The following is an 18,844-nucleotide window of genomic DNA, read 5'->3' as shown; positions in this document are numbered from 1 at the left end:
TCTTAACAATAAACACTTATAATTCACTCACATTTTGTATGGTTGATAGCATACTCCTTTTTATGTCTGAATATACCATAGTTTCTTTACATATTCACTTATTGAAGAATATATTGAATGCTCCCAGTTTTTAGCAATTATGAATAAACTTGCTTTAAACAATTGCATGCAAGCTTTTGTGCAGACATAATTTTTCAAATCAGTTTGGTAAATACTTAGGGAGCATTATTTCTGGATCATAAGATAAAACTATGTTTAGCTTTATACACTCTAGCCTTTATTATTTCCTTCTGTTTGCTCTGGGTTTAATTTATTCTTCTTATTCTAGTTCATTAAGGTTGAAGTCTAGGTTGTTGATTTGAGATCTTCCTTCTTTTTTTAATATATTCTTTAGAATTACTGAAATATACATCTGAAACTAATGATGTTCTATATGTTGGCTAATTGAATTTAAATTAAAAAATAATTATATAACTGTTTAAAACTAGAAATTTCCCTCTTAGCACTATTTTTATTCTATTCCACAAATTTGGGTATGTTAATTTTTCTCCCCGTCCCCAGTTTTATTGAGATATAATTGATGTATAATGTGGTATAAGTTTAAAGTGCACAATGTATTTGTGTGCACAATAATTTGATACATTATATAAAGTGCACAATGATTTGATACATTATATATTGCAGATTACATAATCTGGCATCTCTATCAGATTACCCCTCATATGACCTTAATTATCCTCTCACTAAAAGTAAGCTTTTCTTTTTTATTAAGGGTTGCTCTATTTGTTGCAAGCTTTTGTTTAGATTCCAGAATCCTCCAAAAAGGTTTATGGTTACAGGGTTGTTTTTTTTTTTTTTGCCACTTAATCTCTGCTTTTGCAGAGAGATGTACTTTGTGAGTTCCCTACTATGCCATGTTGCCTATCTCTCTCTCTTTTGCCTATTTTTAAATTGTTTTGTTTCCTTATTACCGCCTTTTAAGAGTTCTTTATATATTATGGGTATAGTCCTTTATCTGCTATGTGATTTGCAAATCTTTTACCAGACAGTGATTTGTGTTTTCATCCTTCTAATAGGATCTTCTGCATTGCAAAAAAAATTTTTTTTAAGATTTTTTTATTTATTTGACACAGAGAAAGAGATCATAAGTAGGCAGAGAGGCAGGCAGAGAAAGAGGGGGAAGCAGGCTCCCTGCTGAGAGAGCCCAATGCAGGGCTCGATCCCAGGACCCTTAGACCATGACCTGAACTGAAGGCAGAGGCTTTAAACCATTGAGTCACCCAGGCACCCTTGCATAGCAAAATTTTTTAACTTTAATAGAGTCCAATATCCACGTGTTCTTTCATGGATCATGCTCTTGGTGTTGTACATAAAACCACATCACTGGGACACCTGGGTGGCTCAGTCAGTACAACTATTTTAGCTCAGGATATGATCCCAGCATCGTGAGAGCAAGCCCCAAGTCCGACTCTGTGCTCGGCAAGGCGTCTGCTTGAGATTCTCTCTCTCTCTCTTTGCCCTTCCCCTACCACTCACATTCTCTCTCTCTTAAAAAAATAATAAATAAATAAATAAAATCTCATCACCAAACTCTGTCATGATTTTTCTCATGCTTTCTTCTATAAGCTTTACAGTTTTGTATTTCATATTTAGATCTATAATCTGCTTTGAATTAATTATTGTGAAGGGTATAAAGTTGGTGTCTATGTTAATTTTTTTGCATATGGATGTCCAATTTTATAAGCAATATTTATTGAAGAGACTATTATTTCTCCATTGAATTGCTTTTGTACCTTTGTCAATAATCAGCTGACTATATTTGTGATATTCTATTTCTGGGTTCTCTATTCTGTTTCACTGAGTTATGTGTCTATTATTTTGCCAATGCCATCCTGCTTGATTACTGTGGCTTTTTAGTAAGTATTAAAATATGGCAGCGTGAGTTCTCCAATTTTATTCTTCTTTTTCAGTTTTGTGTTGATTATTATATGTTCAGATCTGTATCTTTGACCTTAATTATCTTTTTAAAACACACCATAATAGAATAGCTGCCAGGCATGGTGACCTTTAAAGTATGTAATATTAAGTAAATGTATTTGAGAGAAAAGAATAGACATGTTCCAAGGATTCCTTGCTATACAATCACGAAAAAAAAGAAAAGTGTGTTGAAAAGACATAAGAAAAGGCAGAAAATTTATGAGGATTACTACTCTACACCACTGGAAAATGTAGTTATTAACACTATGATCCTAGATCCCCAAGTTGAACACAATTACCAGTTAAAATATTAGTTCAATGTCTGAATTTGTGAATCTACTCACTATCACCAAAACCATTTATAACACTTCGGTCATGACAACTTGATCTAATTTTACTAGAATTAACATAAAAAATCTTCCAACTAAGCAGCAATGTCCACAATAGCCAAACTATGGAAAGAACCTAGATGTCCATCAACAGATGAATGGATCAAGAAGATGTGGTATATATACACAATGGAATACTATGCAGCCATCAAAAGAAATGAAATCTTGCCATTTGCGACAACATGGATGGAACTAGAGCGTATCATGCTTAGCGAAATAAGTCAAGCAGAGAAAGACAACTATCATATGATCTCCCTGATATGAGGAAGTGGTGATGCAACATGGGGGCTTAAGTGGGTAGGAGAAGAATAAATGAAACAAGATGGGATTGGGAGGGAGACAAACCATAAGTGACTCTTAATCTTACAAAACAAACTGAGGGTTGCTGGGGGGAGGGGGTTTGGGAGAAGGGGGTGGGATTATGGACATTGGGGAGGATATGTGCTTTGGTGAGTGCTGTGAAGTGTGTAAACCTGGTGATTCACAGACCTGTACCCCTGGGGATAAAAATATATGTTTATAAAAAATTTTTAAAAAAGAGAATAACTAAGAGTGTTCGGATTTTTATTTAAAAGTAATGTCTGTGACAAAAAGCACATAAGAGACCGTCTGTCATATTCCATACTAATTTTTCCAGTGAAGAAATTTTTTTAAAGTGAATTTGTTGCTAAGATGAACAAATGCCCTACACATATTCCTGATGTCTCTGGAAAACTTGAGTAAATCTGAGAAAAAGAGTCAACATGACAGAAGATTCTTTTAAAGGACTATAAAAAGTTCATAAGCTTAAGCAGCAATTCAGGTTGCCACAGAATTAATGTTCCTGATTCCAAATTAGACCAAGTACTCAGAATGATGGATTTTCAAACAAGCAAGAAAGCTCAGGAAATTTTATTTTTATAACCATTTAAAAAGAAACATAATGCTCATTTCTTCCCTTGAGTAATATAAATTTTAGTGTCTTCTCTTTAGTACTAAGTGTTTCAGAATCTTCAGGAAATGTTAAATGTTAGAACTAAAACAATATGATATTAAAATAATCAGTGGGGATTCTACTGTCGGACTCTGGTAGGTTTTGCGGGCCGACAGGCACGAGGAGAGCGCCCGGGCCAGCCGGTAGCTCCCCTTGGGGCTGAGTGGGATGGCGAGTGTCGCGAGTCCAGGCGCATTAACGAACCACACCAGACTCGGGGGATCTGTCGAAGCAGGATCTCACTTTATTGAGCGGGGTTGCAGCTTATATTGGGTAGGGGATGGGAAATGAGGTCAGTGGGGAGAGAGCCTATGGGGTTTGGTTACGTAGTCAGTAACTGGGTAGGGTGTGTTGGGCGAGAGGAGGAAATATCAGAGATATGCGGAACCAAAACCGCCACGTTGGCGCCAATACTGCCACGGTGGCGCCTTTTCTAGCCGGAAGAGAAGGCAGGCCAGCGCCATCTTTGCTGTGCCCAACATTCTACTTGAAATAGCTTGGTCTCTACTTAAGGAAAACCATCTATTCAATATCATCCTCAGGAGACAATATGGAAAAATAGCATTATATGCTCAATTATTGAACATCTCATTTCGTTGTTCCTCCAAAACCCTGGAACTCTTTGTTATAGGTTCTATAATGAGATAACTTTTTTCTGTTGGATGCTATTAAAATTTCCTTTGTGTTTTTTAACTTGAAGGGACCAGTGTCAATGTTGGTGGTCTCTAAATTAAGACTGCATTTATTTTTAAATGTATTTGCAAGTGGAATGGGTCATTCTTCAATTTTGTTTAACAAAGTTAGAATATATCTTTTCTTTAATAGGTATTAATATAAAACTCATTTTGAAAATGGCATATTGTGACTTATGGATAATAAATATTGGCTTGTCTTACCCCTTTGACACTATGTGTAAGCCAACATGAGTTTTACTTTATCCTCTTAGCAGTTGAGTGATGACGTTTTAGCAGAGGTTCTTTTATTTATTCGCTTTATACATTCACTGATAACTTTAAGGCTACAAAAAAAAAAATCCTGCTGCTTCTCACTAATGGTAACAAGGGTCAAAAGAGCCTATGTGTTAAGATATTGAATGGATATTAATATAATACAGCCAAATTTCACTGGGCACCACAAATTATGTCACAGTTTTATTAAAGCCCAAAGTTTAGTTCCTAGTTGCTTCCTACTGGTGATACAGCATCTCAGATTCCTTCCAAAGTATCTCCTAAGTATTCCTATGGTGTCTTGCTTGCCCTAAACTTTCACCATATTTGTTCTACTGGGCTACAAAAAAACCCTCTCTTACAGTTCCATCTAGCAAAGCAATTCTTTGCTGATGACTACTGTTGCTCTGTTGAGAACTGGTGGGAACTTAGCACCATCACATGTTGTTCCTTTGCATGTCACAGTCCCTCCTGCTGCCTTGCCAGGCACAGCAGTTCTTCAAAGACAGCTACACTTAGCTTTCAAGGTACCCAAACCACACTGTTGACCATAGCAGGGGTGGGCAGATGGCTCCCTCAGATTTCTAACTTCAAGTGCAGTACCAAAGATATTTGGAACACAGTGGGTAAAGATTTTAATGAAACAATCCTTTTGGTTTCTACTTAAAGCCATTTAGTTTTTTTCCCCTGGGACTCAGAAACATGTTCAGGGGCTAGACCCAAAACAGAATGAGTAATAATCACTGAACTGTACTCAGAATCCTTATTCTACCAGCAGAAAATATGGCCAAATCTAAAGCTGAGAATCTACCAAGTTTAATTAGAAAGAAGCATTAACAAATTATTTTTTCTTACTAAATATACAGGTATAATATTTGAAGTGAATATTGATGATATTTGAATTCAAATGTACAGAGAGATAATATTTGAATTTTAAATTATTTTTCACTCAACAATTCTTTGTTATTCCTTCAGTTTTTTTCATCATTAAAATGACATCATAGTACTTCTAGTTTTCAGTCCAACATATAAGCAGCATAGAAGCCACCACTCAATGCTGATGAGTAAAAGCTGAACAAATTGAAAAAACAAAAACTCCTCTTATGACTGTCAGAGAAGTGAGTTCAAGAGGCAAATCACTGTTCCCCCAAATTGGAGAGACACACAGATGAATATAAAGAATTATAACTTACCCGAGCAGAAACCTCAAGGGGAGCCAGGGCCAAGGTAGGAAAGCCTAAACTTCACTGGTGAATTTCTGGAAGCTCAGCGTGGACAATTCTGATAGCTAAAAACTCCAGGAAGACCCACTCAAAAGAGCTCCCATACTTTTGGTGTTTCAACTCCTAGAGCTGTATGTAGTTCTCACACTGAATGTCAGAGAAAAATACATTCATGCTTCCATCAGGGAGAGTGGAAAAAAAACATTTTTTAATATGTCAGAGCATTCTGTTCTTAGTAAGGCCTATCCTCAAGCGAAACTACTTTAGCAGAGCATGAACTACTGGAATCTCATCAGAGACTAACTGACCAGGAGGAAAGGAAATACCCAACTCCAGCTCACTCACCCCACCTAAAGAGGAAATGGGAGAACTGAGAAGCACTTGTGAAGCCCACAGTCCAGAGGTATAATCTTTACTGAAAGATTAGATATAATTGGAGTGCCTGGCTGGCTCAGTCAGTACAGCATGTGGCTCTTGTGCTTAGAGTTGCAATTCCAGTCCCATGTCGGGTGTAGAGATTACTTAAAAGTAAAATCTCAAAAAAAAAAAAAAAAAAAAAGAGGGATTGAGACCTAATCATAGGACTATAGAACATTTCCTACCCACCCCTCCCCCATAACTTACTATCATATTCCTAAAGACCTACTTTAAACCAGTTACTTTAACCTAGTATGTCTAAGTCCATTGAGGCTACTATATATATCTATCTATATATAGATATTTATCTATATATATAGATAGGTAGATATGTGTGTATATATATATATATACACATATATATATTATTATAGTAGTAGTTTATAAACTGGGTGGGTTATAAACCACTCACAAAAAGTATTTTTCACAGTTCTGGAGGCTGGATAGTTCAAGATCAAGGATCAAGATCTTGTAGGTGCTACTTTCTGGTTCATAGATAGCCATCTTCTAGGTATGTTTTCAAATGGCAGAAAAGGCAAGGGAGTTCTCTGGGGTCTCTTTTTTTAAAGGTTCCCCCCTCATGAACTAATCACCTTCCAAAAGCCCTACTGAGAAATATCATCCCATTGGGAATTAGGCTTGAACATTTTGGGGGGAATTTTGAATTTGGGGAGGATACAAAATTCCATCTATAGCAGAGTACATCATGAATGGCTAACAAGAAAAAAAACCACAAGGCATACTAAAAGCCAAAAAGCACAGTTTGAAAAGACAAAGAAAGCATCAGAATCAGACTCCAATATGGCAAGGATAAAGGAATAATTTGACAAGGAATTTAAAACAATATGCTAAAGGCTCTACATAAAGTAGACACATGCAAGAACAAATGGGCGATGTAAGCAAAAAGATGAAGGTTCTAAGAAAGAATCAAAAGAAATACTAGAGGTCAAAATCACTGTAACAGAAATGAAGACACAGCTGAGCAATAGATAGCCAAGCTTGAAGAGATCACAATAGAAATTTCCAAAAATGAAAGGAAAACAGAAAAACAATACTGAAAAAACCAGAAGAGTCTATCCAAGACCTGTGGGACAATTATTGAGACATAATAGAAAATATACATATGTTGGTCTTTGCCCCTAGTTCCTGGTACAGAGATAAAACAAAACAAAACAAAACCCTTGTAATTTCCTACATGATAAGAATATTAGGAGCTTATTTTTTTCTAATACTTCTTCTTTGACCCTAGTCAATAACAGAAAGCTCCTAAATTCCCTAGAATTCCTGGGTGACAGGAATGTCTTTTGTTCTGATGAGGTGACTCTTGGTGGGCTCCTGGATGGCTTTACGATGAGAGTTGTTCAGCAGAAGTAAATAAGGAAATTCCATCCTGCCTCCCATCCTCCAGGAAGGAGTGAGGTACTGGAGACCGAGTTACTGACCAATCATATTATATAATGAAGCCTCCATAAAACCCCCAAAGTACAGGGGTAAGAGAGCTTCCAGATTGGTGAATACATCCAGGTGCCAGGAAGGTGGTACACCCAACTCCATGGGGACAAAGGTCCCTGCACTCAGGACTCTTCAGGACCTCACCCAATGTATGACTTCATGTGGCTATTCATCTGTACTTTTTTCTATCCTTTATTACATAACAGACATATAGGTAACATCTAAGTCAAAGTGAGTTCAGTGAGCTGTTCCACCAAAGACTGAACCCAAAGGGTGGGGCATAGAAACCTCCAATTTATAGTTGGTTGGTGAGAGGAAAAAATGACAAGCTGGGACTTGCAAATGACACCGAGGTAGGAAGGGCAGTCTTCTGAGACCAAGCCCTTAACCTGTGGGGTCTACACCAACACCAGATACTGTCAAAATTGAACTGAATTGGGGTGCCTGGGTGGCTCAGTGGTTTAAAGCCTCTGCCTTTGGCTCAGGTCATGATCCCAGGGTCCTGGGATTGAGCCCCACATTGGGCTCTCTGCTCAGCAGGGAGGCTGTTTCCTCCTCTCTCTCTCTCTCTGCCTGCCTCTCTGCCTACTTGTGATCTTTATTTTTCAGATAAATAAATAAATATAATTTTTTAAAAAAAAATTGAACTGTAGGACACCAGCTGGTGTTGCTGAAAATTGCTCAGTTGTGTAGGGGGGAGGGTGGAGGGGTAGTCCGCATATCTGTTGTCAGAAGTGAAGTGCGGTAGTGTGGTGGTAGTGTGAGAGTAAAGAAAAACCAAGGATTGTTTTGTCCTAGACAACTACCGAAGGTGTAACATACATGTAATGGGAATATTGGAAGGAAGGAAGGGAGGGAAGGAGAAAGGGAGACTGAGAGAAGAAAAAAAAAGGGAAAAGGAAGGAAAAGAAAAAAATACGTGAAGTAATAATGACAGAATTTTCCCCACATTAGTACTAGACACCAAACTCTTCATCAGGAAGCTCAGAGAACACTAGGCAGGAAATGTGAGAAAAAAAAAAAAAACCTACAAACTGTAATGAGGCAGAGAAAAAAACTGTAGAAAATAAAAGATAAAGACAAGATCTTAAAAGAAGCCAGCGTTTAAAAACAACAACAATAACAAAAAAAAAAACTTATCTATAAAGGAGCAAAGATAAGAATCACACCCAAATTCTTAGAAACCATGCAAGCAAGAATGCAGTGTGGAATGACGTTAGCAAAATGGCCAAATAAAGATGTGGCTCGCCTGTAAGCCCCCAGCAACAATTTGGTATCCATTAATAGGAAAAAAATTTCCATTGTCAGATACAGCACCATACACCAAAGGACCTGCAAGGAGCATTACCTACCCCATTTCTTCAGTAGCAGACATATTGACCTAAGTCTTGACTGTGGCCCTTCTGCTGGTCCATAAAGCAGTTCCAGTCCTTCTTGACTGTGGTCTGGAAGCCGGTCAAGAACACTGTCTTAGATAATGCCTGCAGAGCCTTTGTGAAAGTCCAGGAGTCTAGCAGAGAAGTTCTAGCACACTGCTGGAACAAAAAAAAAAAAATACATTTGGATACCCTGGAGAGAGTAAGAAAAAGTGACTTTACTCATACCACCCTTCATCTGAGGTGGCACAGCCCAGGGTCAAGAGAGAAGTAATCGGCTTGTGATTTCTCCTGCAGGGGAAAGTGAGTGTGTGTGACTGTGTGGGAGCCCCCAGAGAGGTCCATATCTCTCTCACCCCACCCAAAGCAGTATTGAGTCTTGAGCTGCACAGCTGGCAGGTGGAAGGATCCTAGAAGGGCAGCAGATAGAACTCTCTAATGGCATTAAAGGGACATGGATCCCACTAACAGCGTCATGAACTCCATCAAGGAGCTTGCCCACAAGCTCTTGGGGACACTGCCTAGAAATCACTCCAGTGGCACACAGGTATCCCTAGCACTCAATCTGTCTCACCCACGTACCCCACTCTGTGGCTGGTTCCCTACATGCACTCTCAGAGTCAGTGAATATATACAGTGAATATATACAGAAAGCCAGACTGAATCCGTGAGTCAAAGAGAGACCACAAATTTGAGCTTTAGCAGTGTCCTTAGAAAGCAAAGGTAGTCTATTGGCATAAAGGTATGTTGCAGGACTGAGAGAAAGCAAAGAAACTTAAGAATTCTGCCACAAGATGAAGTAAGAAATGTTCAACAGACATATCTGTAAAAGATCTGAGAAAGCCTCAGAATCTGTAGCAACGCTGATGGAAGATATTTCTCTCCCAAAGTCACCCAGCAAAGACAGAAGGAAGTGTGTGAAGAGAACAATGCAAGACATCAAAGAACATGAAAAATCAAGAAAACATGACACAATCAAATGATCATAAAAATCATTGTCACCAACACCAAAGACATGGAGATCTACCCAATAAAGATTTACCCAAAAAAGAATTCAAAATGGCTGTTTTAAGAAATCTCAATTAGCTACAAGAAAACAAAGAAAGAGAATTCAATGAAATTGGGAAAAGAATACATGAATAAAATGAAAATTTTAGCAAAGAGATATAAATAAAAAGAGCAAAACAGAAATTCTGGATCTGATTAATATAATGAATGAAATGAAAAAATGCAATAGATTACATCAACATCAGAATGAATGAAATAGAAGAAAAAAATCTGATTCAGAAGATGGGACCTTTATATTATCCAGAGGAGAATAAAGAAAAAAAAATGAAGAAAGAAAGAAATCATATGCGATTGATCGGATAACATTGAAAGACCTAATCTGTGAATTACTAAGGTCCAAGAAAGAGATGTGGGCAGAAAACTTATTTAAAGGAATAATGGCTGAGAACTTTCCAAATCAGGGGAGAGATTTGGGCATCCAAGTTTGTGAAGCTCATAAACATGAGGAAGTTTATCACCACTAGAACTGCCTTACAAGAAATGCTGAAAGGAGTTTTTCAAGCTGAAATGAAAGGACATTAATTAGTACCATAAAAACACGTGAAAATATACAACACATGGGTAAAGGTAAAGATTTAATCAAATTCAGAATACTTTATTACAGTGGTGTGTTAACCATTTAACTCTAATAAAACGGATTGAGCCCCACATTGGGCTCCCTGCTCAGTGGGGAATCTGCTTCTTCCTCTGCTTCAGCTGTTCCCTCTGTTTGTGCTCTCTGACAAATAAATAAATACAATCTTTTTTAAAAAGAGGTAAAAGCGAAGAACATTAAACTAATAAAAAATTAAAATACATATAGCTACAATACATTCTTAATAAATACACAATACAAAAGAGATATATTGTGACATCAGAAACATAAAGAGAGAAGGAATGAAAGTGTTGAGTTTTTTATGCAATCACAATTGCGTTTCAGCCACTGTGGAGAACAGTATTGAAATTCCTCAAAACATTAAAAATAGAACTATCTTATGATTCATTAATTCTTCTACTGGGTATATATCTGAAGGAAATGAATTTACCATTTTGGAGAGATATCTGCACCTCTACATTCATTGCAGCATTATTTACAATAGTCAAAACACATATTTGTATTTGGAATATAGTACCCAGAATGAATGCCTGGCATTGTGTTTAAACAAACTGATACAGAGGGATCTTTCAGGAAAAAGATTTCATATCTCTGGAAAAGCGCTAAAACTTTATATGATCACAAGAAAAAATAAGCTAAATGTATTATAAAGATCTCAAATGATGTTAGATTTAGTAAAATTTATTCCTTGAGTTCTTCATGTGACAACATGATTAGATAGGCATAAGATAAACTTATAATTGTCAGCTAAGGAGTCCATAAATGGCTATAAAATCACCTGACTTAAAAAAAAAATCCAGTCCTATTATTCTTAGTTTCCTTTTTTACCCTGGAACTACTCTCCGTTGACTCTAATGACCCCACCACCCAAGGAAAAGAGATCAGTTACATAAAGCTTTAGAGTGTTATCATAGAAAGTGCTTCGTCCATTGTTTTAATAATGTAAAATTCTCTTCTGGTTTTGCTCTGATTATTTATATAATAGTCTCAGTAAATTCTCTTTGCATGTGGAAGACACTATACAATTTCCATCTGTAGTGATTCTAATCCTCCAAGAAAACCCCAGTCGTCTTCTTAAACTCAAGTTATTTACTTACTTACTTATTTATTTACTTATTTATTTATTTGCCAGAGAGAGAAAGAGAAAGAGTATGCATGAGGGGAGGAGGGGCAGGGGGAGAAGCATGTTCCATGATGAGCAAAGACCCCGATATGGGACTCAATCCCATAGGATCATGACCTGAGCTGAAGGCAGACACTTAACCAACTGAGCCACCCAGGTGTACCAAAACCCCAGTCTTCTTTAACCTAGAAGGATTCTACAATCAGTATTGAGATTGTTGTTTCTTCTTCTCTACTAATCCAGACAGGGGCTGGGATCTGAGCTCACAAGAACTGATGAGAAATGTTACTTTTACCTTCAAGACATTATTTGCTAATATTCTGTATGGATAGTCACAAATCTACACTTTTCAAGTTTTTGAAAATGTGTCAGATGTGTATATGTTAACCCAAAAATCTGTTCAAGACACACTAAGAGGGGCACCTGTGTGGCTCAGTGGGTTAAGCCTCTGCCTTTGGCTCGGGTCATGGTCTCAGGGTCCTGGGATCGAGCCCTGCATCAGGCTCTCTGCTCATCAGGGAGACTGCTTCTCTCTCTCTCTCTCTCTCTCTCTCTGCCTGCCTCTCTACCTACTTGTGATCTCTCTCTGTCAAATAAATAAATAAATAATCTTAAAAAAAAAGACACACTAATAAATTTACATAGTAATAAGTACAGTTTGAGTCCTTTTTTAAAAGGAAAAATCCTTTATATTTTAATATAACTGTGTGTGTGAGTTTAGAGATTGGTAAGAAGGGAGATAGACTATCTTTTTAATAATAGATATTTCAAGTGGGTGGGAGTTGACTTGTAAAGAAAAAGGGGAGTAACTTTTCTTTTGCAGTTTGCCGAGGTCACTTAAGAGAATTTAAAAAAATCTTTTCAAAAGAAAAAAAATTAAATGGAGAATTAGATGACTGAGTTAGCTCCTAAAACACTAATTCTTCTACAGATAACAGATAAACGTTGGACAATATACAAAAATTACTTGAAGATTCTGGAGAGAAAGTAAAAAACAACAGGTAGTTTTGGGAGGAAAATTGAAAAACTGGGAGATGAGAGTGACACAAGGCATTTCACATTTTTGTGTGGAAGACAGTTTAGCCTGAGGTCAGGCCAAAGTGGTGGCACTATGCAGAGCTCCAATAATCTGTAGTTTTTCTGGCCTGAAGACCGAAAATACAGAGTTCAGGGCAACCTGCATCATTATAAGCTGAGAGTGGAACCTTAGAAAAGAAAGAACCAAAGAGAGATCCCTAAATTTTGTTTCCAAAATATAACCAAGTTTCCAGCTGACCCTTGAACTACAAACACACAGCAAATAGCTCAGGTATAAAAGAACTACACTGAAATTTGAGCTGTCACCAAAAAGATTTTGCTGTAAATTGCATGCTCAAACAAAAAGATGAGCACTCTTTGGAGGACTAAAATGGAAAACAAAATCTCCACAACATTAAATTCAAAATATTCAAGATACGATCCAAAATTACAAGACATATAAAGGATCAGGAAACTGTGATTATCTTTCAAAGAAAAGATAATAAATGGAGGCTAATCTAAAGATGACTCAGATGTTAGTATTAGCAGACTAAAGCCAGCAGACAAGCACTTAATCAAGCTATTATAACTATGCTTAATGAGGTAAAGAAAAATACACTGTAATAAATTAAAAATAGAAAGGCTCAGAAGAGAAAAATTATGAAAAGAACCAAACAAAAACTACCCCCCCACACACAAAAAAACAATAACTAAAACAAAAAATTTACTGGATGATCTTAACAGCAGAATGGTGATAACAAGAGAAAGAATCAGTTAACTTGAAAATAAGCCAATAGAACTGCCCCAATCTGAAAAATAGAGAAAGAATGACAGAAAGAAAATAAACAGATATTCATGAACCTGTGTAAAAATACCAAAGGTCCAAAATTTAAGAAACTAAAGTTACAGAAGGAAAATTAGAAGAGGAAGAAGCAGAAAAAAAATTTGAAAAAATGTCTGAAAATGTACTTGATTTGTCAGTATAATAAAAAATACAGATACAAGAAATTCGGCAAATCCCTAGGATAATAAATATGAGGAAAATAATAACTAGGCATATCCTAGTCAAACTGATGAAAACAAAAGATAAAGAGAAATCTTGAAAGCAATAAGAAAAAAATGATAACTAACATACAGAAGATATGGTTAATGGCTAACTTTTTAAAATTTATTTATTTTAGAGACAGAGAGAGTGAGGGAATGGGCAGAAGGAGAAGAAGAGAGAGAATCATAAGCAGACTTCCCGCCAAGCATGGAGCCTGATGCAGGGCTCAATCTCATGACCTTGAGCTGATGACCTGAGCCAAAATCAAGAGACAGATGCTTAATTGACTCAACTACCCAGGTACCCCAAATGGCTGACTTCTCATCAGAAACAATGGAAGCCAAAGGTACTGGAACAACACAGTCAAAGTGCTAACAATAAAAAACTCAACAAACCTGAAATCTTTATCCAGTGAAAATACCCTTCAAGAATGAATGCGAAATAAGAACACAGATAAAAGATAGCTTGGAAAATTTATCTCCATCAGATTTTCAATATAAGAAATTCTGAAGGAAGTTTTTTAAACCGAAGAAAAATGGCATGAGATAATCTTAGATCTTCAAGAAAGAATAAAGATCATTAGAAATGCTAAATATCTGGATAAATAGAAAGGGCTATTTTCCTCTTAATTTCTTTAAAACACATAGGACAAATAAAAGCCAAAACTATAACATTTTCTTATGAAATTTTTAATAGAAGTAAATATAACACATGACAATTATAGCCAAAAGGACAGTAGGGGCATGAAAATGGACCAATACAATTGAAAAGTTTTTACATTTTATGTGGAGTGATATACTATTAATTCAAGGTGAACTTTGAAAAACTAAAGGTATATATTGTAATCCCTAAAGCAACTACTAAAAAATGCAAAAAGGTAACTAAAAAAAACTAGACAAAGTCTAGTCTAGATAAAATTTTTTAAAACACTAGATAAAATAAAGTGAAGTTTTAAAAAAAATAACTGAATAATCCAAAATAAATCAAGAAAAGAGAAAGAAGAACCAAAAATGAGGAGGATAAACAGTAAAGAAAATAATAAAATAGTAGACCTAAATCCAATCACATTAGTAATTGTATTATATGTTAATTGATTAAACAATCCAAGTCAAGACAAAGATTATCAGATTAGATTTTTATATAAAGGAAGACGCAATCATACAGTCTGTATAAGATGCTTTAAATATAAATATACAGATGAGTTGAAAGTAAATGGAAAAAAAAGCCCATGAAAATTTTAAGTATAAGAAAGATGAAATTAGTGTGTTGAATAGCTTCAAACAGTATTTCCAGAAACAAAGGGGACATTTCATACTCATGGAAAAGGGCCAATTCACAGGAAGACACAATAATCTTAATTGTATACCCATTCAGTAATCAAGCTTCAAATTCATGAAGCAAAAATGACAAAATTAAAGAAAGAGAATCACATTACTATAAATACATTTGGAGGTATTAATATCTCTCTCTTACCAATTTATGAATAAACAGGTAAAATATCAGTAATAACATGGATGACCTAAACAACATGATCAATTATCTGATCTAATACAGAACATTACACCCAGCAACTGCAGAACAGATGTTCTTTTCAAGTGCACCTGGTACTTTTTATCAAGACAGACAAATATACTTGGCTATAAAAAATGTCTCAATAAATGCTGTATGATTGACATCACATGAGTTATACTCTTGGAAAATAGTGAAATTAAACTGGGAATCAATAATAGTAAGATATGTATTTTTTTTTAAAGATTTTATTTATTTATTTATTTGACAGACAGAGATCACAAGTAGGCAGAGAGGCAGGCAGAGAGGCAGGCAGAGAGAGGGGGAAGTAGGCTTCCTACAGAGAACCTGATGCAGGGCTTGATCCCAAAACCCTGAGATCATGACCTACGCCAAAGGCAGAGGCTTAACCTTAACACTGAGCCACCCAGGTGCCCCAAGATATGTATGTTTTTAAAGAAAATTTTCAAATATTTGGAAATAAAATAACACCCTTATAATTACATGGGTCAAAGGGAAATGACAAAAGAAATCAGAACATATTTAGAACTGAATAAAAATCAAAACACAATATATCAAAATTTGTGGGATGCAGCTAAAGCTGTGCTCAGGGTGAAGTTTATAGCTTTAAAATGTTTACATTAGAAGAGAAGTTTAGGGGTGCCTAAATGGCTCAGTCGGTTGAGCACCCAACTCTTGATTTCAGCTCAGGTCATGATCTCAGCACTGTGAGATAGAGCCCTGCATCAGGCTCCACACTTAGGAGGGAATCTGCTTGAGAGTCTCTCCCTCCCTCTTTCTTGGTCCCTCCCCCTGCTCATGCACTTGCGCGCTCTCTCTCTCAATAAGTAAATAAAATCTTTGAAAAGAGAGAGAGAAATTAAAATCAATGACCTGAGGATCCCTCTTTAAAAGTTTTTTTTTTTTTTCATTGAAGATTTTATTTAATTGTCAGAGAGAAAGAGCACAAGCAGGGGGAGCAGCAGGGCAGAGGGAAAAGCAGACTTCCTGCTGAGCAAGGAACCCAATGTGGGATCCCAGGACCCCAGGAACATGACCTCAGCTGAAGGCAGATGCTTAGCCAAATGAGCCATGCAGGCATCCTTAAGAGTGTTTTTGTTTGTTTTTTTGTTTTTTAAGAGCAAATGAAGCCTAAAGTAGAAATAAGGAAAAAACAATAAGCAAAAATCAGTAAAATAGAAAACAGAGAAAATTCATAGAGGCAAATGCTGTTCTTTGAAAAGATCAACTAAATCACTAAAGTCCTAGCTATCCTGATCAAGATAGAAAGGCGACACAAACTATTAATATCAGGCATGAAAGAGGGGTCCTCATTACAAACTTTACAGATAACAGAAGGAAAGTAAGAGAATACTTTGAGTAATAATCTGCCAACAATTTCAACAACTTAGCCAAAATGGACAGATTCCTTAAGAAATTCAACTTACCAAATTTGACACCAAAGAAAAAGAAATATCTATTATTTATAATCTTCATTCAAAGAAAATGCCAGGCTAATATGGATTCTCTGGTGAATTTTATGAAATGCTTAAGGAAGAAACAATACTAATATTATACAAAACTTTCAAAAATTAATTAGAGAATAAGGGAACACTTCTCAATTCATTTTACAAGGATAGGATTACCAAAATGAAAAAATATGATTGAGACAGTACTAAACAAAATGAAGAAGCTTCATCTTTTAAAGCAGCTGGAAGTGAATATTTCTGTAAAAAATTCACTCCCAAATGTTTGTATATTCACACTTACGTACCTGTAGGCTCATACTCTTCTATCTAGGTTGACTTATTTTAACAGCTGTTTGAAAGTATACTCTGGAATGAAACTTAGAGCTACTTCATTAAATAATATAGATTTTTAGCATATTTATTTATTAAACACTTCATTAATCTTTCTATTTTCTTAAGATTTTATTTATTTTAAAGAGAGAAAGCACATGCAAGTTGGGGGAGGGGCAAAGGGAGAAGGAGAGAGACTCTCAAGCAGACTCCATGCTGAGTGCAGAACCCGATGCGGGGCTTGATCTCACAACCCCAAGACCTCAGCAGAAATCAAGAGTGAGAAGCCAACCCAACTCAGCCACCCAGATACCCCTACAAAGATTTCCTTATTTCTGTTTCAATTATCTATGTTTTGCTTTTATACAGCCTCAAATCCTTTTTAAAGTACATGTAATATAAACAACAGAGACATAATTGAAATATTCTAGTAGCTGGAAAGAAAAACAATAATTAAATTGGGAAACATCCTCATAGGAATATTGTGGTAATTTAATTCCTGTCAATCAAATGGTAATAATACAAGTTTTATGACACAACGGTAACAAGAAAATAAAACTATGAACACTCGATTTGTAACTATGTGCTATGTGTACCATGAAGAAATATTGAAAGAAAACATGCATAAACGAAAAAAATATTCTGTTAGTTAGATGGTGATTGTTGCCCATTCCTGCTCTGTATTCCAGATTGCTTCACTGTTGTTGACTGTTCGTCATAATTGTTAGAAGGAACATTCCAGTGAGGAAGGTTTTGAAGATGTTTCATGGATGTTAAAGCTTAATCAAAGTGAAGACTGTCTTTAAAACTTTTTATTGTTGGGCACCTGAGTAGCTCAGTTGGTTAAGTGTCTGTCTCTGGTCCAGGTCATGATGGCAGGGTCTTGGGATTGAGCCATGCATAGGGCTCCCCACTCAGTGGGGAGTCTGCCCCTCCCCCAGCTTGTGCGCTCACACTCTCTCTCTCTCTCAAATAAATAAATAAAATTAAAAAAAAAAAAGGTTTGGGGCGCCTGGGTGGATCCGTGGGTTAAGCCTCTGACTTCGGCTCAGGTCATGGTCTCAGGGTCCTGGGATTGAGCCCTGCATCAGGCTCTCTGCTCAGCGGGGAGCCTGCTTCCCCTCTCTCTCTGCCTGCCTCTCTGCCTACGTGTGATCTCTGTCTGTCAAATAAATAAATAAAATCTTTTTAAAAAAATAAAAATTTTTATTGTTATAGAAAGCATAAAGACTAAATTACTTTGAAACTAAATTCACCTAAGAAAAGGTTTATTTTGGAAAATAGCCAATTATTGTTTATCTACATATTATTAGATCCTTCTGAGAATGGCTTTATCTCATGGATTTGTTCTATTATTTTAAAAATAAATCTAGAAGAGAAAGTAAAAATCAATGGAACTCATATAGTAAATTCAGAAGACATGTATCTATTGCATGTTAACATTCTGTTGGCTTGAGAGCTGTGCAAATACCCTTGTTAAAAATATGAATATAAGATATAAGATTCTGATAAATAGTAAAATAGTAATTTATGAAGCTGACAAAAGTACTGCTGAAAATTAGTATGTAAATGATTTTTATATGCCAAACATCATTTTAAGAAAGAATATCGTCATTTTTTGTTTTGTTTTTTTAATTAAAAGTCTATCTTCTGTTGGCTCTAACTATTATAAGATAGCTTTAGGAAAATAAGACTTAAGTGGCTGGTTTATTAAACTGATGCAAATTTTCCTATATGTTATTTCCCCATATGTTTTAATAAAGGAATTTCTCAAGGGTGAGTATATATTGTCTATTAAATCCCACTGTGTCTTTTGGATTATCAGTGTTTAAAAGAGTATTTTCTTTTTATTTCCTAAAAGAGATTCTGGAAAATTGCCAGAATTTTTAAAGGGTGAAAATCTCACTTAACATTAAAAAAGTTTTAAAATTAAA

Source organism: Mustela nigripes, chromosome 6 (assembly GCF_022355385.1).
Source record: "Mustela nigripes isolate SB6536 chromosome 6, MUSNIG.SB6536, whole genome shotgun sequence".
Classification (NCBI taxonomy): Eukaryota; Metazoa; Chordata; class Mammalia; order Carnivora; family Mustelidae; genus Mustela; species Mustela nigripes.
The sequence above is the reverse complement of the archived record's forward strand: the minus strand, read 5'-3'. Positions refer to the sequence as shown.